At 35.9% G+C, this 25,086-nt stretch overlaps 1 pseudogene; it reads left to right on the top strand.

Moving 5' to 3' along the window:
- The first annotated feature begins 19,614 nt into the window (after positions 1–19,614).
- LOC149245420 (peroxidase 5-like) lies at positions 19,615–21,291 on the top strand (annotated as a pseudogene).
- Positions 21,292–25,086: the final 3,795 nt, after the last annotated feature.

Raw genomic sequence — 25,086 nt, 5'->3', positions numbered from 1 at the left:
TAAAATTCGTGTGCATACATGACACCACTCTAATCATGAAGATACAGTGAGCATCGAAAATCATACACTCATTTACATTTACAAACATGCAATATCTTGCACCATTCACAATGTAACAAGATTCATCACACTCCATAAGGAAATACACATAAGCAATGTACACTTATCTGTGTGTTTAATGATGACTGAAAAATGAAGGAAGGACTTCAACTCTCCACTCAATTATAAGCTAGCCACATTGCAATCTTTCTTGTAGGTGATTACCGTGAGCTAGATCCAAAGTCTAATGGGATGCATATTAAGGTAAATTCAAATTCCGGGCTTAATCACATAACCAGGAGAAGTGTTAAACGCACATGGGCAACCAGAAAATACGAAAGATAAAACATGCAAGTACATTTTTTATTAACATGAGATATACATTTATAGTACATTTTTTATTAACTTGAATTGCTTTATAGTAGGCCAAGAAAGTCTTGAAGTATACCAGAAAGCAACATAAGTATTCATTCAACACTATAATTCTTTCTTTCTCAAAATTTGCAAGGAGTCAACAAACTAGATAATGCAGATTCGTTCTTATTGAAAACTTTTATATACGTTCTCTCCCTAAGATGAGATATTGACCCTCTGATCAATACAGATCATGTCTTGCACCTTGTTATCCCTCCCCGACAACAACACCAAAATGTTGGTGTCCAAGTATGAACAAATTCGTCAACCCTTTTCCTACATTAATTCATCAATCTGGGTGCGTACTCTTTTCAAGGTAACACACAAGGTATATGCAGGGGCAAGATTACACTCTACATCAACCAAGGGTTCATGGTTAAGAAATCAAAACATCGTTGTAACAGTAACATAAATAATTGCAGAACTTAAAAAGGCATTCATAACAATCTATGTAATATGCAACAGTAATAAAGAAATAAATGCAGCAAGTAAAACAACACACAAAAAGGAAACACGCAGCACCTGATCAGAAGAGCGGGCCCAACTCTCTGATCAGGGTTGTGTTTACTCACAACCGAAGATCGAACAACAAAGCGTTATATTTTATTAATCTGAAGAAAACTGTTACAATGCATCCCCTGGTATGGCTAACCCCCCACACAGGAATGATCCATCTTTTATACAATACAGGGGTTATAACATCTTCCCCTGAAACCTGACAACTACATGCCCAAAAATATACATCAGTTCAAAACAACACTAGTGTCGAGAGAGCGAGAACAGAAATGATCCAAAATGGATTGGGAACAACTGCAAGTTGGTTATGCTATTTTAGCACTACTGAACGACTGTTGTGAATCGTAGAACTGCCGCTATATGTTGGAAGATCAACACTTGTTCTCCGAAATCTGCAGACATAACACATTTTATTGGCTCACATAGGTAAAACCCTCGTGACTTTACTTCATTAATTAAATAATCCAATAGATAGAGAAATGAGGGTCACCTCATACATTTAGCAGAATAGATACATGTTAATGGGTGTAAAAAGGATGAAAAGATGAGTGTTTAACACCCAACAGATAGTTTGATCAAAGAGGTAGAAACTTTTTCAATTCTATTTAAATAACAACAAACATCTTACTCATAAGTAGGGAATACAACATGAGTTACAATTGATGTCCAAATCTCCTCTTCCTAATGTCAGAATGAATCAATTCAGTCCAAGTTTGGAATTTATCAGTTACAGGGATGCAGGTCAATATTGGGGAAAGTTAGTGTTAAAATTCTCTTGTATTGTGTCACCATTTCATGTTTCAAACAGTTTTGAAGCCTATTTTCAAGTGGAGAGGAAGCCCATTTTTTTTTCATATTAAAGCCTTTTATAAAGCAATGTCAAAGTATCCAATACATCTAAAGGAAACTTATGCATAAGGGGAAAGTGCTAATCAATTGAAACATCATTTAATGAATGAAGAAAAAGTCATTCAAATAAATTATTTGACATTTCAATACTTTCAAAAACAAACTAAGTTATAGCAGTTTTCACCTTACAGTTTGATGAGTTTATTGCAACAAGTTCACTTAGTAATAAGGAATCAGGAAATTATATCAAGTCGAGTAGCTGATATGATGTCAAGAATATCTTTGAATGTTTCTATTATTTTTCAAAATAGATTATTAGTACATGTCAATAGTATTGAACAATATTCTGCAGAGATTGTTCTCAAAGATGTTTATGATTCACTAATTCATGGTACTTCGTGGAAAGAAGTCAATTGTCATGTTCATAATTGGTTGTTTAACCATCTTCGCAAGTTGTGCATACTGCAGATGGATGGAATAGTTCACAGATTCAAAGGATGCCATGATCAACATCATCAGGGTCATCACTATTAGGTGGTTGATCAAATGTATTGGTACATCATCAAGGCAAGGTGGAGAGTGAGGTAGTTATACCATCACCTGCTATTTGTCTAGTCAAACATTTGTGGTCCAAAAGCTTTCAAGTGGAGAGGATTGATCCACGAGGATCTTGTCAATCCAGCATGAGCGGAGTCTTCAATGGTTCAACATCGAAGTGGTCTTCAAATGATCATGGTCAATGAGGTCTTGATCTTTATCAACATCACCAATGTTCGTCATTAGCATTTAGTGCGATATCTTCAGCTTCACCAATAATGTTATGGTTGTCCAGTGTTGGTTTCCATGATGATATGATTTTCTACTTGGTCGTTGACATGGGTTTGTCATCCATTGTGCAGGGTTTGGTTGTCAAAATGGGTTTATCTTCATGCGATGTTTGTCGCAAATGTCTCTTTGTGATAGAAAAGGTGTCCATGGTTTTTTAAATCAAAATCCAAAGAGATGGTTTAACCTAAGTATTATTTCTTCATCTAAACTCATTAACCTATCCAAATCCATGTATCAAAATCTCATAACCCTAACCTATACCTAAGACCCTAACCATAACCTAATGCAAACATTAACCCTATGCTATAGACCCTCTCAGGTAATTACAATACATGACAATGTAAATAACCATAAAACATTACAAAAACCATATTAAAACATTGTAATTCATAAACTGCAATCCCTAACTGTAGGAGTTAACTGCAGCGAGACTACAACAAAGAACCATGTGCGCGGAAAGGTATAACCATCAGGGTATTTGGAAACCATAGAGTTAACACAGTTAACCATAGCCGCGCCCATGTGATGGGTAGAAAATAGTAACAAGCTTCGGGGCCATGAAGTGGGGAGGCGGTCAGGCTAACTGCAGAGCAATTGTCACATGCAGGGTTGGACAATCGCGTCAATAGTCGAACCACCAGCGCTAAAGGTCACCATGGCCTTTTGTGGCTAGACCACAACCTATTCACATGGGCGGTCAACCAACTCCACATAGTCAATCTGACCGCCAGCGGTTAAATGTAATTGTAAAGTCATTTTTGGGTTTTTAGTTGAGTTTTGAACTATTTTTAATGAAACCACCATGAAACAACACCTAAGGTGGTTCTACGTCATAAGACCAAACCCTAATTTTAGTATTCATGCCAATCTTGGCTGGGGAGACTTCAGATGTACCTAAAACCCTATAAATTCACCATTTTGTTCATGAAGAAGGCATTAGTGGTTTTGAAGTTTTGTGTGCAGATTCTGGAGGTTATAGGCAATTTTTGATTTCAGTGTAACAAGATAATTTGGATTCAGAATTGGGAACCATGATAGGCATTCGAAAGCTATTTTAGAGAGATTTCTTGTGACAGTGACCAGAAGTGCCTGCATGTACAATCAGCTTGGTTAATTTTCTATGTAATCAACCTCCTCAGATTCAATCCTAATAAAGCAGACGCCCATCTTGATAGTGGACCCAGAGACGTAGTCCATCAAGGACGAACTCCATAATCAATATTGCTCTCTGGTATCACTGTGTTTTTGCTATTTTTCACTTCTGTTTACCTCTTGCTTATGTTTCTCATCTGTTGTAAATTCATCCCTTTTCAATCGATTCTCACTGTTAAAGCACTTTAAGTTAACATTCAGTTCACCATTGGCATTAATAAATTCTACTTCAGTTTAACATATGATCATTTCAAATCATTATAAAAGCTTTGGAAGTTCATAGTAATCATTGAGCTGCTTGGATTAGTCTTCTTATTCCCAAATCTAGATTTCTAGAACTCCTTTGTGGCAAAGAACAGTAAATTTTTGCTACTTTTTAGAGCATGCTAACGAGCTTCAATCGCGTTGATTCCACTTGCATTAGAACAAATAAACATTCTATTTCATAACAAAAATTACCCCACTACATTTTCACTTGATTAGGATAGCCATTTTTTAGATTTACTAGCTCAATAGTTCTCGAATCTCTAGATTTTCAACTAGTAATGTTTTTCTATTTTTTAGCATGGGTTAACATAGGTCATTTTGAGTGATTCCACTTGGAATGGGGACCTAAGACATCCTAGTTAATAAAAGAATTTGTCCCATTCAATTTGGATTTGACTTGCTTGGTCATTCGATGAATTATATTAAATTTGTACATCCTATAGGAAATCACTGTAGCATCCTGTAGGAAATCCTATTTTGAGCCCAAATTGAGAAAAACCATAATTGAAGTCGGGATTAGGCCTCTACTTGACCTCCATGCCATCAAGACCATTTTATCCCTCTTGCTCCACACTTAGGTCGACATTTTTCTAGTTTTCAAGAGTATGATTTGATTTCCATTTCTTCTATCTTCAGTCTTACATTAGATCTCATCAATGTTTTATATCATTCTACAAAGTTTTCCTCATGCATGAAGTAGACTACTAGCTCATGAAATTCTGTTTCCTTTAGATAATTGAAATTCTTCTTGTTTGCATGATTTATGGATAAATTTCAATGGTTGATGCAGTGCAGGATTTTCAACAATACATAGAGATTTCATGATTAACAACCTCATCCCAACTTCATCCACCCATGGTCCTCACTTTCTTTCAATAAACCCTCACCAATTTCACCATTTCACAAGGAAACTTCTCCAAACTTTTTGAGAAAATCCATCGACCTCCCAAATTAGGTTTTGAGTTTTGAAGTGGTCCTAAGTACTCCCTGACCTCATTCCATCCATCAACTACCTTCCCTAAGCATTCAATCACCTTCAACATCCATCCTTTTTCTCTCGGCTGTATCCTGTAGGTTTTCAAGGGATCCTGTAGGTTTTTAGGGGATCCTGTAGGTTTTGTTGTAGTGGCTTGTTTTGAGGCCGAATTGAGGAAAAACCCTCTAGGAAGCTAGCAAATGGTCCATACTTATCTCCCAAGCTTTCTAACCATTCACCATCATCTCCAAGCCACCTACCACATCACCAAAAGAGATTAGCTTTCACACTCTCACATGAAAAAAGGACAAAATGAAAAACAAATTTATTTTATTCATTTACATGCACAATAATAGAAGGTTTGATGGTTTGAATATGCATGCTTAGGACAATAGGATTGCATACATGTTAGCTTCGCATTCTTTTGAATAAAATACTCTTAGCAGTTAGTTAGAAAATGGTGTGTTTTAGCATTTGATTTCAGTTTCTTTCCTTGTACTTTGTTTCTTGCAAGAGGTTAAGGTTCCATTTCGAACATTTCATTTTCTGCAATTAGTTTAGGGTTTGGCTTTAGTACATGCACTCCATTACATCATGAGAACAAAGGAAGGAAACAATGTATGCCACACATATAGTGCCAATACCTCTTAAGTTTGTATGAACTGTAGGTTGATAATTAAAGTTAGTAGCCTTGGGAGTTGCAACATTCTTATTGCAATACCAAGGCTCATCATGAACATCCCCTAGTATCCTCCTACTGACCAACTTGCCATGTTGAGGAAGTCTCCCATGCTATCAGCGAGTTGTTAAATCCACAGGGAAGATCTGGTATCCCCTATAGTATTCATCTCATTCCTAAATCTCATTGAGTTTTCAAGTACTATGATGCTAGGGTCCCATACTCATTACAGAAATAAACTCTCATGCTAACCCTATAACACTCTGGTTATGAATGACTACCTACTACGCTCATACCATAACCTTTTCTCCTATACTCTTAGCCACAACATATGTGATGATCTAGGCTAAGCTCAACAAGACAAGGTGACTCAGCACCACTTGCACCTATCACTCCATGGTTGGCCCCAATCCTAAACAATTACCTGCCTCACCATATGATGAATACCTCAATGATCCCCCATGAGTCAAGTTGATAATGAACCAAATCACTTACTATCCTAATTGTAATCACCAAGTAATGGAGTGTCCCACCAATCAACTAGATATCTGGATCTCGTAACCATACTGGAAGTCCACAACTCCTTATCCTCATTTCCTTCTTTGTGACATGCTGCTAGCTCCCAAGGTCCCTCTGTGCCTCGTCTTTGATACTACTGTAATGTAGCCAATGGATGGGCACCCAACATCAAGAATTTGTCCCACATATGACAAACTGTTATGCTACTGTTAAACCACATAGATAAATCTATTATCCTAGCTCCTAATGATGTACCCGGATATTGCCTAATGTTGAAAATGGAAATAATAAAATCTTGATTTAATTTTCCCTTGAATTAAATTAGGATAAAATTATAATTCCACATCGCAAGACAACAAGAATGTGTTAGCTAAGTTAGTTTCACTTAGTTAGCTCAGTTAATTCGAGTTGAGGGCCTAACTTGAGTCATGTAGAGTGGTTCCTAAATTTTAGGAGCTTAGGTTGAGTTTAATTTGAGTTGTAATATTTTAATTCAGTTAAAATGAGTTAATGTAAGTTAAACTAGTTCCACTTGTTGGAGGAACTAGTAGGAGGTGTAGTAGTGGGGTGCAACGTTATTGTTCAACCAGTTAACTGATAAATCAACCATAATTAACTCATGCATGCATGAAATTCGAGTTACAAAAGTTGAGATTGGTGTTGAAGGGAAATGTACTATCAATTGTATATTTTTTTGAGTTATGAAAGTGGTGCATGCAGCTAGAGAAGGGCCTATATGGATTGTGTTGTTCTGGATAAGGAATTTCCTATTTAATAGGGGGATATTTCCTTGAGAAAAAACACAAGGAAATAGGAGCTTGGCAAGTAGCATAATTGGCTAAGTATTGAGCAGAGTGAGCTTGTGAGGCAGAGAGGTAGATTATACTTGTGTAGAGATTGTTCAAGCTTGAACAAGCATTCTACTTCTTCTCTATTTTTTGATCTAATGCAATACATATAGGAAGGGGGTTTGAGCAGTTTCTTTCCCCTTAGATAAATCTCTGAGCATATGTGATTGAATCTTGTCTGATGTTTATGTTGTGATTTCTCTATCAATTAATTGTTTTCCCTGATGAGTAGAGTAGATTCAAGTCTTTTTTTTTAGCATATTACATAAGCAGTTTGAATCTGCAGGGAATTTCTACATGGTATCAGATATGGTTTCACATTACAAACCCATAATTGAAGTCCTCATGTATAGTGAATTGGAGAATTAATGAGATATTAGGAGGTAGAGTTATGGAGCCCTAGTTCAGGGCAGGTCTAGAAGACCCTATGTGTCAACTTCTTAATGGAGCTAGAAGGATGTTAGTGGGTAGATCAGTTAGCCAATTTTTAGTGACACAAAAGGGAGTTGTGATCATTGATATTGGTAGATTGAGGAGCATTTAGATTTCCCACAAGGAGATCGAAACGCAGAGGGAGTCTAGTTTCAAAGAGAGAAGCCCTATGGAAGCTAGTACTTCAGGATCTAGGGAGATCAAACTCATTATTGTAGTAGTTGTAGTAGTAGTGCGGAAGTAGAAAAAGAGTAGTAGTAGCAACAATATAAGTAGATCAGAGTTCACTTTTCATGTAGCTATACCTCTCGGAGTGATATGGGGGGATGTGAAGCAATAGTCCCAAGAGTTGCAAAAAATTGGGTAGGGCCCATTGAAGTGTTTTTGTCTCATGGATCATTAACTTGCTACAAGGTCCCATAATATTCAATAGTAGGAGGATCAATGTCAGTTAGATACTAAGGAGTCCAAAATAGAGTTGACAACAAAGCAAGAGGCTCAGTAGCAGAGTCAACAACAACCCAATTTTCCTAGTAGACAGTTGCAGATTGATTAAGTGATTATTTTTTATTTATTTTTTTATTCTCAGTTGCAAATGTTGTAGTAGTAGCAACAATAGTGAGAAGTGTTGCACGTAGTACATTCGAAAGGTGCTATGTTGAGCTAGATGTGAATCCCTTTCTTGTTGAGAAGGAGTGTTGAAAATGGAAACAAGAAAATCTTGACTTAATTTTCCCCTGAATTAAATTAGGAGAAAATTGTAATTCCACAATGGAAGAAAACAAGAATGCGTTAACTAAGTTAGTTCCACTTAGTTGTCTTAGTTAATTTGAGTTGAGGGCCTAACTTGAGTCATGTAGAGTGGTTCCTAAATTTTAGGAGCCTAGGTTGAGTTTAATTTGACTTGTAATAGTTTAATTTAGTTAAACTAAGTTAATGTCAGTTAAAACAGTTCCAATTGTTGGAGGAACTAGTTGGAGGTCTAGCAGTGGGGTGCAGCTTCAGTGTTCAGCTAATTAATTGATAGTTCAACCTTAATTAACTCATGCATGCATGAAATTCATGTTACCTAGTTAAGATTGGAGTTCAAGGGTATTGTACTATTAGTTGTATAATTTTTCGAGTTGTACGGGGGGTGCATGCAATTAGAGATGGGCCTATAGGGATTGCGCAGTTCTGGATGAGGAATTTCCTATTCAATTGGGGGATAATTCCTTGAGAAATAACACAAGGAAATAGGATCTTGGCAGGAAGCATAATTGGCTAAGTATTGGTCAGAGTCATCTTGTGAGGCAGAGATATATATTATACTTGTGCAAAGATTGTTCAAGCTTGAAAAGGAATTGTATTTATTCTCCATTTTATGATATAATGAAATACATATAGGAAGGGGTTTTGAGAAGTTTATTTCCGCTTAGATAAATCACTGATAATATGTGATTGAAACTTATCTGATGTTTATGTTGTGATTTCTTGATCGATTAATTGTTTTCGTTGATCAGCAGAGTAGATTCAAGTCTTTTGTTTTAGCATATTACATAAGAAGTTTGGATCTACAAGAAATTTATAGACCAAGATCCTAAGCATCCTCTTGGTAATGAGGGCTATCATCCCCCATACCTCATATTTACATAACACCTTAGGTTTTCATGTCGAAAGTGCACCCTGGAACTCACTCACAGTCACCTCCCTAAGTGTGAACTCAAGGGTGGAGCACACATTAGCTATGTAGAAAACCATGTACTCCCCAAGCCTCTACCTATCGTCTCGTGCCCTGATCAAATGACACTATTGAGAAGTCTCTCTCTGGAGACTCTGTGTCCCTACTAACTATCTCGAGTGAGCCTCTCACGTCCTGCTGCTCGCAATGAAGGCATCAAGGGACAACACCCAAATCCATTGTGCCTGCAATCAATGTGGCAGTGAGACATGTGTGCAAGTCCCCTTGGATATCATCTAATGATGCTCATTAGTTTCCCCATCGATCCTGAGTGAGCTACACCCAAGGGTAGGTTTTCCGTCCCTATCAGGCAATCTCCCTAGAGGGAATGCTCCAAAATCCCATGGTCTAGTGTTACACACCACTGGATATGAAAAACTATCATTGTGCTCCTCTCCATACAAACATGCATCTTTTCTTCCCTTGGCACACAACTGCACCCAATTGCACGCCTCTCTGCACTATTGCACACCATTACTAGCTACCATATCATCCTGAATCAACTAGTATCCCTCTTGTGATGTGGTATTTTTCACTCCATGTGAAACCTCAAGGTGCTGTGAACCACTCCTACTCCATAGTACAAGTCCACACAACATGATACTCCTCCACAAATCTTTGTGCTCCTCTGTAGAACATTGAAGTCCTTGGCACGACTTTGTGCACCGCCGAACACCTACACCAATTGCTGCACCACCCTGCATCATCAACCATCCCCCATGCATTAATGCATCCATTACTATGTTAGTTAATGTACCATGATGTGGGCCACACCTCTTCCTATGCGCCAGTATACTTGAGTGACCTAGATCCTCACATGTTAACAGGAACAAAACTAATATGCCTAGCCTCAGTAGCTCCTACGTCTAATACATTAGTGGGAGAACATCATCCACATATACTTCCCTGCCTAGTGGCATACAACTTGCATTCAATCTAAATAACTCATGTCAGTGCATGTTGTCCACATTGTAACCCCATGCATGAAAAATGTGTCAAGACATCTCCTAAAGTCTGCATACTCCTCCATCAAACCAACTCACCATTAGCGTTGAGCAGAAATCAGATGGAAGTGTGAAGGAACGTGAGTTATTGGTCAATAGGTCAATCACCCTGTCAACACCATAGTCATCCTTCAAACTTGGTAACTTATTGAAAACCACACCTAGATCCCAATGCGAACCAGGGTCTCTAGTATCCACTCCACTCATTTCGACCGAGCCTGGATCCTAGATGGAATTATCCTCATTTGAAATATATTTTTATCCACATCCCGTGAGTAGGTAATCAGAAACCTCTAAAACATACCTCTCTATAATTGCTAGTTCGTTTAGGTGCTTCTCGTGGTACACTATCATAGAAGGCTCCTCTATCAAATCACGAGTGTCCCTAACATCCTCTTTTATGATGGTTTCCATAGAATAATGTACATGATTCAAATCCATACAAAGTCCTTCAACCCACAACTATGATTCTTGAAGGGCCATTTGGGTGCTCTTCAAGGACTCCTGGGAAATCTCAAGCTCATAAGTAAGCTTGTCAACTTCCTTATCTTTCCCTACTAGCGTATCATGATATATCTCAACAAGCATGTGTAAGTAATCTCTGTTTGAAAGGAGGTGTAGATTGTTAGATTTCATCTCTACCAATCCCTTTCTAAGGGTTAAAAAATCTGCAAGTGAAGGCTCTCCTCCTAGACTGTCATGTTCCACAACACTTCTCAAACAATAATCTTTCACCAATACCAGTGTATCATCATAATATCTTGTGTCTACCTTAATCATGTCTGCGTTCATCTTCAATTGGTCTTCCACGTTATAGGCATGAGTAGGCTTGTGAGTAACATAGCACCTCATCAACTAATGAGACTGGGTTAACACTGCCAGCTACCTATGTGTTATCATATTTGCACACCTCTTGGGAATCATGATCAACTATCATGGCATCATCATTTTCTTTTTACTCATCATCTAACTGAACAGTATTGCCAAGTGATGACAAGCATTCTGTAGCAATTTCTGACTCTCCTTCATCCCAAACTCTTGTTCCAACCCATTGGGGTGACTCTGTGATAGCTTCATTTCAACAAGTGTGACTTTTTCCAATTCATCTGGGAAGTTTTTTTACTTAACTCCATTTTCATCTTTGGATTTCCTATTCATTTTTTTATTTGCTTCCATTGATGACACCCATAACTCCATGTTCTTCCATGTGCTCGATCATCTTTGCAAAAGTTTTGCCATAATTTTCAAATTATTGGGCAAGGATTTCTTCTTGATTTTGAAACATTTTTCCCTTGTTATAATTTATCCTTCAAACCCAACAACTATCCAAGAACATGCTCTGATACCACTCTAGTTTTCCAAACTAGAAAATATAATGAAAATCAAAACATGCACTAAATTGTAGCTAAGAATTTTCACACATGTAGGCACAAATTTACACAAATAGAAATAGGTCAGAAAGCCATATAATAGCAGCGATAATACTAAGACATTTTATTGATTTTAAACTTGGAATTAAATAAAATGGAGTGAATAGAGAGAAGCCGAGTTTGCAAATGCAAGCATGAAATAGCTAGAGGAGAAACTAAGTGAAATCTCCAACTGAAATGCTTCAATCTATCCAAATGCACTACCTAGAAATTGTTGTCGTTGTTGCTATTATTGGAGACAAACTATGAAATGAACAATTAACACGGCTCCAAAAATTCTGAAAAATTAGAGAGAGGCTCCTCACACCCCAAGCAATAAAAACCATAAATATTTTGAGCTAATTCTAGCTAACCCAGAATGCCTAAAATAGTGTGAAAATCCTAGGAAAACCAACAATTTGCCCATGAAACCCAAAAAAATCTCAAGCTGAGTCCACCAGTCACTGAAACCCCAAAATCAACATGTAGCCCTTCATAGTCTATTAGTGAGCTTGATCTAGGTGGATGTTGGTGGCCACCCACCTATCCCATTTGGACCCCCACAACTGTCTCTTTCAGTTTTTCTGTTTCCTTAATTATAGCACAGTTTACTATTTTTAGCAGTTTTTCAAGTCCTAAACTTCCGGAGCCGTTTTGAGGCCCTAAACGACGTTTTTTGGGAAATCCACCGCCAACGATTTTTCTGTTCAAAAATCGTCTTTTATGTCGTAGTCCTCGGAGAGATCTTTCCAAAGGGCTATCATGCGCATCAAACGGAGATAGTACGACCAATTCGCGACCCCGGGAAGTTGATGTACCAACTTACCCAAAAACGGGGCCCACAATTTGGCGTTTCATCTTCTAGGGTGAGGTTTTGGAATGTGAAGGGTTTTCCATTGTTTCTCAACAATAAATAGGCCCTCGAGCCTCATTGTAACACAGTTTTTGGAGAATAGTTCAGAGGCATGTAGCCGACACATCTCTTCTCAGAGATAAGCTATCATCGCCCTAGCTGGGTTATTTCCATTTCTATTTGTAAGCATATTTCAGTATTTTACAGTAATGAAATGAAGTATTATTTCCGCTGCATATTTGTCTTTATGGTTATCTCTGTATTTTATTGCGTTCCTGTTTAAATCCGGATCAGAGCTATAAAAATAGAACTGCTACAAGAATGCATAATTTCCCCAAAGGGAAACTCCTCCAACTCCCAGCAAAATTCCTTCCTCAAACTATTGGCCATAATCAGCTCCAATACCCAACAAAACATTATTGCTCAACCCTCACACAAAGAATAATCTGTAAACCCAATGCAGCTCCAAAAAGAGATATTACAGTCCACAAATAATGTTGATCTCTGCCTTGCAAATCCTTTACAAAATCATCGACATCAATAGGGAAATTCACCTAGAAAATAGTCAGAACTCCAACCCACAATAATTGATTCCCCAATGAGTAACTCGAACTACCTCTGCGCCCAAGGAGTGGCAAACTAAGTGAATACCCGCAATAAATATTTGTGTAAATCCTGAATTGGACTCCCCAAATTACCTCACTAGGGAGACACTCAAAGTTTTTTGAAACGAGGGTGTAATTTCCGCTTGGAAATTCCTTTTTGCTAAACATCACTGGTTGACTTAGCTAATTAGCACAAGAAAACTCTCCAATTCTAAAATGGAATGCCAAATAGAATAATCAAAATGAGGCTCTAGCCTTCCTTTTATTTTTTCTTTCCTTTCCTCATACCATGGATCTATTTCTCTCACACTGCTTTGATACCATGGTTTGATTTCCATTTTGGAAACCTGCACAACTTCACTTTAATTTTTCTTTTCTCCCAAGTTTTGACCTTATTTTCTCTCCAAAAATTATATTGAGCCCTCATAACCCATTGTCCTAAGTTTATTTGCCAAAAGTATTTATTATTCGCCAAAATTGCAAAATTAAGAATTTCCCTTAACAAAATTATTAATTAGGGACATGACAGATGGAGCATTTAAATGGTAACTTACCTTTATATTTTCCAGATCCTCTTTTTAGGTTCCTCAAAAATTTAGCTTCATGTTCATGTGAATCATGGGTGGTGTTGTAACATATTTCAGTACACCGAAAATTAATTTTTAGTTGCAATTTGATAGTTGTTCCTGGACCAATTCTTTTGAAACAATTATAAAGTTGTTAAGTAAATTATGTTATTTTAATAAAATTTAATAATACTAAAATCTATAAAAATATTATATATATATAGATACACTATATATTTTATTATTTATTATTAAAAACTTTTTTATAAATTATTAAACCAAGCATCTAATCTGCACACTATATGCCAAAGTTTATCATTCATTAAAGTTATATTATTCATTCGGCAACACATTAAATAAAATGCCTAGTCATGGGATAAATATCCAGAAATTTTCAATGGTCAAATATTAGCGCATATAGATCAATGGTTTTCATTTCATTTCGGACCCCAAGGTCATGAGATTTAACAACGGGAGGGTCCAAAATCTTGTTTTGATAAAACAATTTTAATCTTAAATGGCATATTCCAGTGCACTTCGGACCCCCTAGGTTCAAAACCATTTACCAGTAGAGACCCCCTCCGAAATCCGCTGGTGGTTTCAATGACAACAAGGTTGTTAAGTGGCATGTCTCAGATATCTGGTTATGTGAACGCAGGATCTGTTCATGTGGATGACATCTGATTCGATATGCTAGCTTGAGATCTGAGGGGCATGTCATGCATTGTTGAAGTACCAACACCCGGTAATGTGATAGAGATGGTCTCAAGTCTCAGTGATTGCAACCTTACATTAAGAGATCATGTAAAGTATGGTGCCACCATCGGAACCAAATGGAATCGATTTCCAAATCGAACGCAGGTTTTATTTATATGATCAACAGTGAATCGAAAAATTCGTGGACATTTACAGACATGACTTTCGGAATCCATTTCCAGGAAATTAAAGTCAAATCTCAAAAATCCGAAACGTGGGTTTTGTGTAGAACCATGTTAATTAAGTGCCACGTGGGAATTGTTTTGTGCAGAATCATGTTAATTAAGTGCGATGCTGGAATTGTTTTGTTGAGAATCATGTTAATTAAATGCCACGCGGGATTTTTTTCCAGATTCTGAACAGTTAGGGATATTTTGAAGGTTCTTTGAAGGGTACACACCCATATCGCGTGAATGTCCAGCATTTAACCAAATAACCAATATTTTTATTTGGGGACTGGTTGCTAATTGGGCATTTAGTTTCTTTTTCTTTTTCTTTTCTAGCCAAATGTGTCTTCCAACCACAGTTCCCCTTTAAGTTGACAACATTTCAGTCTGGGCCAAGGATTTTCCCAGACAAAGACTCTGCCTACATGCAAATGGAAATAACGACAACATTACTTAGTTTCTTCAAGTTTGAATTGATGGAAGGTTATCGGATTGAGTACATGGTTTCATTAATTTTGTTCATGTCCCCCTCACAAGGTTTGCCAATGGCCGTCCATTATCGCTTCTGAATCACCCATCTGACTGACAGGTTAACTGCTTGAAAGAACAAGAGTGATAAAAATTGTTGTTATTTAAAGGAGCGTGAGCACAAAATCAAGGTTTTTGGCACTCCTGGAAGCATTGAAGATGATCCTGCTATTGATATTAGTGAAAATATTCTATGTTTCAAGCTATCATCTTCAATGAATGCGTTTAAAGGAAACCTAAAGAGACAACAAGGTTAGCAACACAACTTTTAAAGTTGTAGCACATGTTTAGTGAAGAAACAGATACATGTTGCATGGTTGTTTAAAGAGGCAACATTTCTTGTAGTAAAGCTCGACGGGAATTCTCTTTCTCTTCAGGAGACATTGCAGGTGCAACATCAAAGTATAGCGAGACATTAGCCTTATGTCTTGTGAAAATACAAAAAGAAAAAGAGCTAAGTTTTTCCTAAGTTCCACAAGTTTCGTGAGAGAAATAAAGTAGCAACAGAGATATCAAAGTAGAAAAAGTGTTGTGTGACAACTGGTATTTAGGTGGCAGGATTGACCTTGAGAAAAGGGAAATATATTCTAAAATTTTGAGATAAGAAATCATGTTACAACTAGCTCAGATGTAAATCCAATAATGATAAATGCCACTGGAATTAAAGTCAAAGCGAATACATCTAATCACTCTAGTTTTGAAGGGATTAATATGAGATTTCATTTGCTATTTTGGGCAAAGGAAAAATCAGCAGTTAAGATTCAAAGGAGGAGTCTTAAGGGTTATTAAACTAATTTCCAGATATCAAGGAACAATATTTTCAAATAGTTCCAAATTTCTGGCAGAGTATCCATAGATTGTTTTATTTTTAGTATATTGTTAGGATTTAATCTTAAAAGCTTGTAACAATAAATGAATGTTCAACTTAATGTTTTCCTATATATTCTTTTATTGGTAATAAAGAAGGGTGGGTTTTTTATGATAAGGCTCTTCACTTTGTAATAGCTTCTATTATAGGATTTCTAATGAAAACCTTCCAGCTCCAATTTGACATAATTTTGTGTTTTCTAGTATCTTTTTCTAGTGTTTCCACAACTTGTTTTCTGCACATGTTCAAAGTATTATAGAAGATATGGGTAAGAATAGATTGAGTTTCAATATCTCTGAAATCCCTGCAAATTAATAATCATTTAAAGGGTTTAGTATATTGGACTGTCTGTCTGAGTTTGAACTAATTTTATTGTTTGTGCTTCTATCTTCTCCTAAATATGTTTTGTTGGGCTGTAGAAATATTCTACACGCATCCAAATTTCTCTAGTTGTTGAGTAGTGAATCTGATTTCTCAATTATTAGGAATCTCCTTACATTCTTCTATCATAATCCTTGAAAGGCTAAGTCATTCTTTCAGGTTGGAAATTGATACTTTGAGAAGGGACCTTGTGAGAAAGGCCTTTAATCATGAATAGGGATTTTCATTGATCACCAACAACCCCCAATTAAAACCATAAATCTGGCCACTGTGCTTCAAAGGCTGTTGTTGAGAGACGAGTGAACATTGTTAAACAAATCCTTGTAACAACTGAAGGAGGCCCCTCTGGTTCAAAGGTCAGCTTGAACCTAAAGGCTGGTTGAGTTGGTTTCCTGACGTAGTTTTTGCAGCCAAGGACTGCCTACAAGAAACACGTACAATAGGTGGAGCAGTCATAATATCAAAGTCCTTTTTATTTAGTTAAGAATTTGAAGGTTGCTTTCATTAGTAGTGGTTGCTCTTTCTTTGTTCTCATTTCATAAGCAATGAGAATACCATAAACCCCGTTGATAATTAATTTATCTAGTTCATATAATTATTCTATGGTAAAAACTTTAACATCAAGTCTACAAAAAAGAGATCTCAACAACTTTTGTACCACTACAACTTCATCAAACTTTTCACCAACCTCTTTAATGGTATTCACAATATCATCGACTTTGAGGAAGAAACTTGCTATGTTCTCATCCTCATTCATTCTTAAACTTTCAAATTGCATTTTGTGTATTTGAAGTTTTGTACGCTTTACCTTGTCATCTCCTTAATAACTTCTTAGAGGCTTACCCCGCATCTCTTTCTTTGAGTCACAACTCACAAATTTAACAAACTTTGATTCTACAAGGCCACATAGGATAACATTCATAACTTTTACATTATTATGAATTTTTTTCTTACCAACTTTATCAACTGGAGGATTCTTTTAAGTTTTATAACCATCCACTACAACTTCCCATACATAGAGGGGGGTGAATCAATATTCTATTTTTTTTTTCTACCTTATTTAACACATTAAATTAGATACACAACATTTAAATATGAATCACATAGAGTTATATTTTTTTTGCATGTGGTATTGATAAGCTATGGTATTGGCCCATGGTATAGATTTAACATCAATGGAATATTTTAGAATATTCATAGTAGTATACACAAATCAAAGGTTGAGATTTATCTCCGAAGTAATTATGCCATTCTCCCCTTTTAATTAAACTAATTAATTGAAAAAATGTGATATGAACAAGTGTCATATGAAGTGAGTTATAGCTTTTTGGGAATGTGGTATTGATAACCCATGGTATTGTAACAAAACCTATTTAATTAAGAATGACATTATAAAATGGGGATGATTCTTCATGGTAGGAATCATGTTCCATGTTTTTCAAACTTATATATTTTAAACTCATATATTAATTATTTTTATTATTTAATATTGATAATAATAATTTAAAATAAAATTATACTTTAGTGTGTTTTTATGATTTTTTAATTTTAACAACATGAGATTTATCATGTAGTAAGTGTTAGTAACTATTTTGATGTTTATTATGGATTCATCCTATGGGTGTATCACTCATTTAATTTATATGGTTGAGCTAGTAATACTTTAAAATAAATTTATAATATAGTTGGGTTTATGACTTTTTAAATTTTAACAATTTAAGATTTATTATGAAATAGTGTTTTGATGTTTATTATGAATTGATATCTAGTACTATTTACTGATATTCATTTAATTTATAAGGCTATGTTAAACACATTTATTAGAATATGTAAGTTTTATAGAATGATATCTTTAATTCGCATTTTCGATTTAAATGAGCCTTATGATATGCTACTTATGCCAAATACATTTCTATTTTGGAATAAGGCTTCTAGTTTTATAATATAATTATCAATAATTATTAGTTGGATCCTAACGATTTAACCTCCATGGTATGTTCTAGTATATTTTTAGTAATATACAAAAATCCCAGATTGAGATTTATCTTCAAAATAATTATGTTCTTTTAATTAAAATTGATATTAAAAAATATCATATTAATAAGTGTCAAATAAAATGAATTATTATGATTTTTTGGGCATGTCGTATTGATAAGACATGCTTTTGTAAGAAATTCTATTTACAAATTAAAAATCTACATAGTAAAGTGGGGATAAATCTCCATAAATAAAAATCTTATATAATAATTTTTAGTATTTAAACACTTATAACCACTTAATTAACATCTTATTAATAAAAATTATTAAATTATCATAATTATTGATTTGAGACTTGTTTTATTCATATAATTATTCGGAATATATTTCGGATTAATCACAGGATGAAATTTAACTTAAATCTGTCATAATCTCACATCTGGGAATTAGGAAGTACTGTTATTTACTATAAAATAAATGTATTAAAAGCGTGGTTGATAGAGAATCGTATCGTTATGTTATATGGATGGTTTGCCTTTTATATTTCAAAATGAAATAAATTTCGACTAAAATTTGCAGTGTAATACAAAATTGCGCTTTCGAGATAACGATGTAAAAAGACCTGTACATTTTCTACGGGTGAAAATGAAAGGTTTTGCATTTAAGTAAAATACTATGGCAGATTTAAAACGTGATGAAATTCATTTATTACATCATTAGAACATCGAGTTAGTTAGAGTAACTTCTTGGTAAATGAACAAATGGATTTATTGATCTATTTTAGTCAAACATTAATTATCAGAATGTTTGCCGTCTTACTTGAACAACTTCTCAGCCGTGTCTTCCATGTATTGGGTGAGACATGTAAGCGTCATAATCCGAGTCGCGGGCCAGCTTCTTATATTTTTGGATGAACCCAGGCAAGCGAGAAACGCTTAATTGAATTGTTCCACCAACCACCATGCTTCTCGTTCAATGTACATGTGTCCCTATTATCCCAGTCAATTGTGCCATCGCCATACACCTGATCCACTTAGGCTCCAGACTGGCATGCCTTTAAATACTACGGCGCCACTATATTCATTCATTTACAATTATCCCCAAATAAGTGTTTATCAGCGTACGCAAAAGATTGTTTGCTTCTTTGCTTCCATATTCAGCCTCCCACATTACACGGAGTGGAAACACGCAATTTGCCAGTCACTCGATCCCCCAATAATCTGTTACGTCATCTTTAATTGACTCAACTGCATCATTCCAAATGGACTATCGATCAATTGATAATCGCTGTCTGCTTAATTTAGTTAATATTGCAATGTTAATGGTAGCAGTGTCTTCTGCTCTTGTAATGGTAACGAATGCGAATGGGTTAAAGGAGGGTTACTACCGCGATAGGTGCCAGAGGCGGAGGCAATTGTGGGTGCAGCTGTGGCCATAGCCGTGACAACAAATCCTGGCGCTGCACCTGCTCTCATCAGGATGCATTTTCACGATTGCTTTGTTAGAGTAAGTATACATTCTTATAAATACATATCTTTTATATCATATATCTAGTGGTATGTGTAAATTTTGATGCGATAATCTGGTCATTGATGGTTGCAGGGTTGCGATGGATCAATACTGATCGATTCTACAGCAGGAAATCAAGCAGAGAAAGAGAGTCACCCGCAAACAGTCCGAGCCTCCATGGGTTCGAAATAATTGATGAAGCAAAGTCTATTCTGGAGGAAAAATGCCCGAACGTCGTCTCATGCGCTGACATCCTTGCCTTTGCGGCAAGAGATAGCGCCCACCAAGTAATTAACCTACCCATACCCTCGATTTCTCGCTCTGTGATATTGTAACTATATCTTTATATTCATATTACCGTATATTGGTATTCCCGCAGGCTGGCGGATTAATTTGGGAAGTGCCCGCGGGACGAAGAGACGGAAGGATTTCTCGAGCATCAGACATCCCAGGGAATCTGCCTCCTCCGCAATTCACTGTGAACCAACTCACACAAAATTTCGCTGCAAAATATTTGTCAGTGGAAGACATGGTCACTCTCTCAGGTAGCTACTGCTACTGATTAACAATAAGCATAAACATCCAAATAGATAGTTGATTGAACTGAACGTATGATATCCCATCGTCAATCGTATTTTAACATAATTTGATATATTTTCAGGGGCGCACTCTATCGGGGTTTCTCATTGCTCTTCATTCAGCGCAAACAGGCTTTACAATTTCAGTGGAACAGGTCATCAGGACCCCAGTATGGATCCTCGATTCGCTTTGTCACTGAAAGCCAAATGCCCAATCCCTACTTCTAATTCACACTCTGATCCAACCGTGTATTTGAATTCATTGACACCCAGACGATTAGATGAGAAATATTACTTGGATCTTCAAGTAAAACGTGGAGTGTTGACCTCTGATCAGACGTTGATGTCGAGGCCATCGACAGCCAGAATGGTGAAGATCAACTCCAAATACCCGTCCATATCGAGGAAGAAATTTGGAAGGGCAATGGTGAAGATGGGTGAAATAGATGTGTTGACAGGGTCGCAGGGGGAGATCAGGAAAAATTGCCGGATTGTCAACTAATCAAACTCGAACGGAAGCGAAGAATCTGTGAAACTGGAGATGCAAGACCCGAAATTATGTTACATTTTTATTCCTAGTAGGGTGCAATTTCACCGGAGTGCATTGCTAGTATTGTTTGTTTTATAAAATATTTTTTCATTGGTTGAGTATTCCATTTAATTTGGGACCTGTATTAGGATAAGACAGGCACCGCCCACAAATTATGGTTGACGTGAATGTGGGATATCATATTGATATGAAATGGTTGAAGTGAATGTGTTCAAATTTCTGGAGCTCTCATTCATATTTTTGTAGTGTAAGAGCATATAAACCATATGAAAGCAAGTTTATTATTACGTTTAAATGTGTAATGAATACACTGGTTAATTTTTTTATATAATTTTTATCAATGAATATATTGATTAATTTTTTATATAATTTTTGTCATGATTGAAGCATATTCTAATAGATTTGTTCCAGCAATGTGTGATGAAATCTAATTTGCACATTGTTTTTAACAATCTTTGTTGATTTTCTATGTAAATGAAAATAATAACTAAGATCATGGGACGCATTATAAGTTGAATGTTGGGAAAACATACTGATAGAGATCACTTGTGATTACTTAATGATTATGGAAATTGGCATTGTGATTACTTAATGACTATGGAAATTGGCAAAGGCATTGGCAAAGATAAGGAGACATTATTTGTTATTTTATTTATGAAAATAGGAGAAAAATGAGGCCAAGGGTCACAGACTTGCAAGTGAGAAAAATTGAAGGAAAAATAAAGGAAAATGAAGAAAATAGAAGCCTCAATGATAAAAAGGTTCATGAGGATCAATTAACAACATTTTGTTGGTTTTGGGTTGGAGCTCTCTTGTATTCTCTCATTCTCTCATACTCTTTCACACTTAGAGTTTTCTTGGAAAAATTTTGGAGCACTTTGGCATACCTTGGATTTTGAGCAAGAAGGCAAAGGAAAGAAAGAAGGTGCAAGCGAATAGGTGGATTAGCAACCACAATTGGAATGCTTTGTAGGTAACATGTTGCATGTATGATTTCTTTGATGCATGTTAGATGCATGTGGTTTTTCGGTTATGTTAAGTCACTGGCATGAAGGATTGTCTGGATTGATAGTGGTTTTTGCCTTGCCTTGCATTTCTTGGATAGCCATGGTGTTGTGGGTCACTACTACACCAAGGGCACTTTTAAGACATTTTTTTTAAAACAAAAGAAAACTTTTGTCTTAAAAATTCACTTTTTTATTTTACTTAGTTTATGTTAAAATTTAATATCAATTGAATCATCTTAAATATAAAATTTAAAACAAAAACAATTTGGGACAAAAATATTTTAAGACAAAACTTCATATTTAAGACAAAAATATTTTAAAGCAAAACTTTAAATTTAAGACAAAAATAGTTTGAAGCAAAAATATTTTAAGACAAAAATATTTTAACGAGAACTTTATATTTAAGACAAAAACAATTTGAGACAAAAATATTTTAAGAGAAAACTTTATATTTAAGACAATGGCCACTTAAGACAAAACCATTTAAGACAATTGAAAATTAAGACAAAAACATATCAATTTAAGACAATATTATCTAACAAATGCAAAATTGACTCTGATAGTGCACCGTAAGTCCACTAGCTTGCACACTACTATTGTCCCATGCCTACATTGAGGATGTTATTTTACTTACTATTCATGTAATCTTATATAAGGACAACAATTTGTTGGGCTCTTTGTTTGTGGGGGTAGCCGACTCTGAAAAACGCGACAACTTTTCCTAGCAAGATTTCTTGGACATTAATTCCACTTCTATCCCTTCGATCTCTACTGATATGATTAGAGAAAACTTGTCTGTCATTGCATTTAGTTGATGAGTCACTTTGGTGCTTACTATTGCAGAGCCGCTGATAAACTAACTAAACAATGGACTACTTCTCCTGGTTATGTGATTAAGTCTGGAATTTGAATTTCCCTTAATATGCATCCCATTAGACTATGGATCTAGCTCACGGTAATCACCTACAAGAAAGATTGCAATGTGGCTAGGTTATAATTGAGTGGAGAGTTGAAGTCCTTCCTTCATTTTTCAGTCATCATTAAACACACAGATAAGTGTACATTGCTTATGTGTATTTCCTTATGGAGTGTGATGAATCTTGTTACATTGTGAATGGTGCAAGATATTGCATGTTTGTAAATGTAAATGAGTGTATGATTTTCGATGCTCATTGTATCTTCATGATTTGAATGGTGTCATGTATGCACACGAATTTTAAAGTGTGCATAGAATATGTTATTCAATATTATGTGTGTGTTGAATGGACAATTATGTATTCATATTCAGTTAGTTGCTTTCCGAATTTATGGGTATACTTAGTTTAACCAATCCCTACGCTAGTTATTCTATAAAAAATGAGAATTGAGGTATCAGGAATTGGGCCATGATTCTCCTTGAAACTAGAGGAGGGTGGGCACACAAAAATTGTAGTTCTACTTTATGATCCTAGCCTAGGTTTATTTTTAGTTCATATACACCATGTGTTTGAGGTCGAGAGGAAGTGGGAGAAAATGACTTCGTTGACATGATAGCAAGTCTAGCACCTAGTGAGCACTGGTGAAAACACACCCTAGTGGAACCATGTTGTGTGTATAGATATTAACTATAATACATCGACCCTCGTTATCAAATCTGAGGTAAGGGGAGGGTCTATACACTTGGCTAAATGTTGTTTTATTTTGGGTGAGAAGCCTAAAGGCCAAGAGTGTGGTCCAGGAAGAACTGGGAGTGTTAGGAACATTTTCAACTGTCCATTGCTAAGATATTTGTACCTTACAACACTCTAAGAGTGTATAAATTAATATAAATTTTCTACTACTGGCGTATTTGAACTGAAAACAAGAGATTACAAATTTCCTTTACTATTCTACAAAATAGAAATTACAATTTAGAAGCACATGAAATGACATGCAAATCAAAACAACACAAGAACACAATTATTTATAAGAAACCCAATAGGGAAAAACCCGTCCATTTCTTTTCATTAATCATATGAGAATGAAAAACTATTACAATTACTTGCTTCAATCCCAAAGCACACCTTGCATTGTAAACTTGTTCTGTTACTAATTGTCATGCTCCAGCCAACACATAGTCATTTCAAGGCCCGATATTTCTCCTATTTCCTTGCACAGTTATTGAGGAAATTAACTCCTAAATAATAGGGGAACTCACTATTTCATTGCAAAAATCCCAAATAGTTCATCACCTACCTCAATGCCCAACATGTACACTCAACCAGTATACAATTAATAATTACGATGTGCCTTTTCCTCCACTTCAATCTGGAAATTAAAATTCCATGCATGTTTGGGTTATTTTTAACTGATTGACTAGTTTAACTGAGAGATCACTGAGTTAACAAAAAATCTACTACTCAACTATCCTTCAACTAACTCGACTAGTTGCTTGAGCTAAGTTAACTGAGTCAAACTGACAATAACTGAATTAGATTGCTAAATTTTAGCAACACTACATGCCCACAAGCTGTTGATAGATGGTAGCATATACTTCCTCTCCCAAAGAAGCACTCTCCTTCCTCCATTGTGTAGCTATAGGTGTATCCATAGGTTTATAGTTTTCCATGTAAAATATTTGAAGTATTCAAAGGCATACTTCCGCTAACTCACAAACATCTCACTATCACGCTGCCATACTTCCAGCCCAAGGAAGTAATTTATCAATCCCATGTCCTTCATCTCAAATTCTCTTGCAAGGTCCTCCTTGCAAGAGCAGATCAACTGCTCATCTCCTCTAAGTATCAAGTCATCAACATACAATACCAAGATAAGCAACTTTCCATATACCACAATGTGATAGAGGTTGGCATCTCTTCACTTTTGGTGAATCCCAATCCACTGAGATATGTATAAGTCCAAGTGTACCATGCTCAGGGTTCTTTTTTGAGACCATACAAGTCTCTTTTGATTCTACACACATATCACAGTCATATTTCTCAAATCCCTCTAGCTTCTCTATGTAAATCGCTTCCTCAACAACACCATTGAGAAAGGTGGTCTGCACATCCATCTGGTGTTTCTTCCACCCCATCTATGTAGCTAATGTTAGAGCTGTTATGATCGAGGAA

Source organism: Pinus tabuliformis, chromosome 7, assembly GCF_031772625.1.
Source record: "Pinus tabuliformis cultivar Carrire ecotype Pingquan chromosome 7, CPIR1, whole genome shotgun sequence".
Classification (NCBI taxonomy): Eukaryota; Viridiplantae; Streptophyta; class Pinopsida; order Pinales; family Pinaceae; genus Pinus; species Pinus tabuliformis.
The sequence above is the reverse complement of the archived record's forward strand: the minus strand, read 5'-3'. Positions and strand labels throughout refer to the sequence as shown.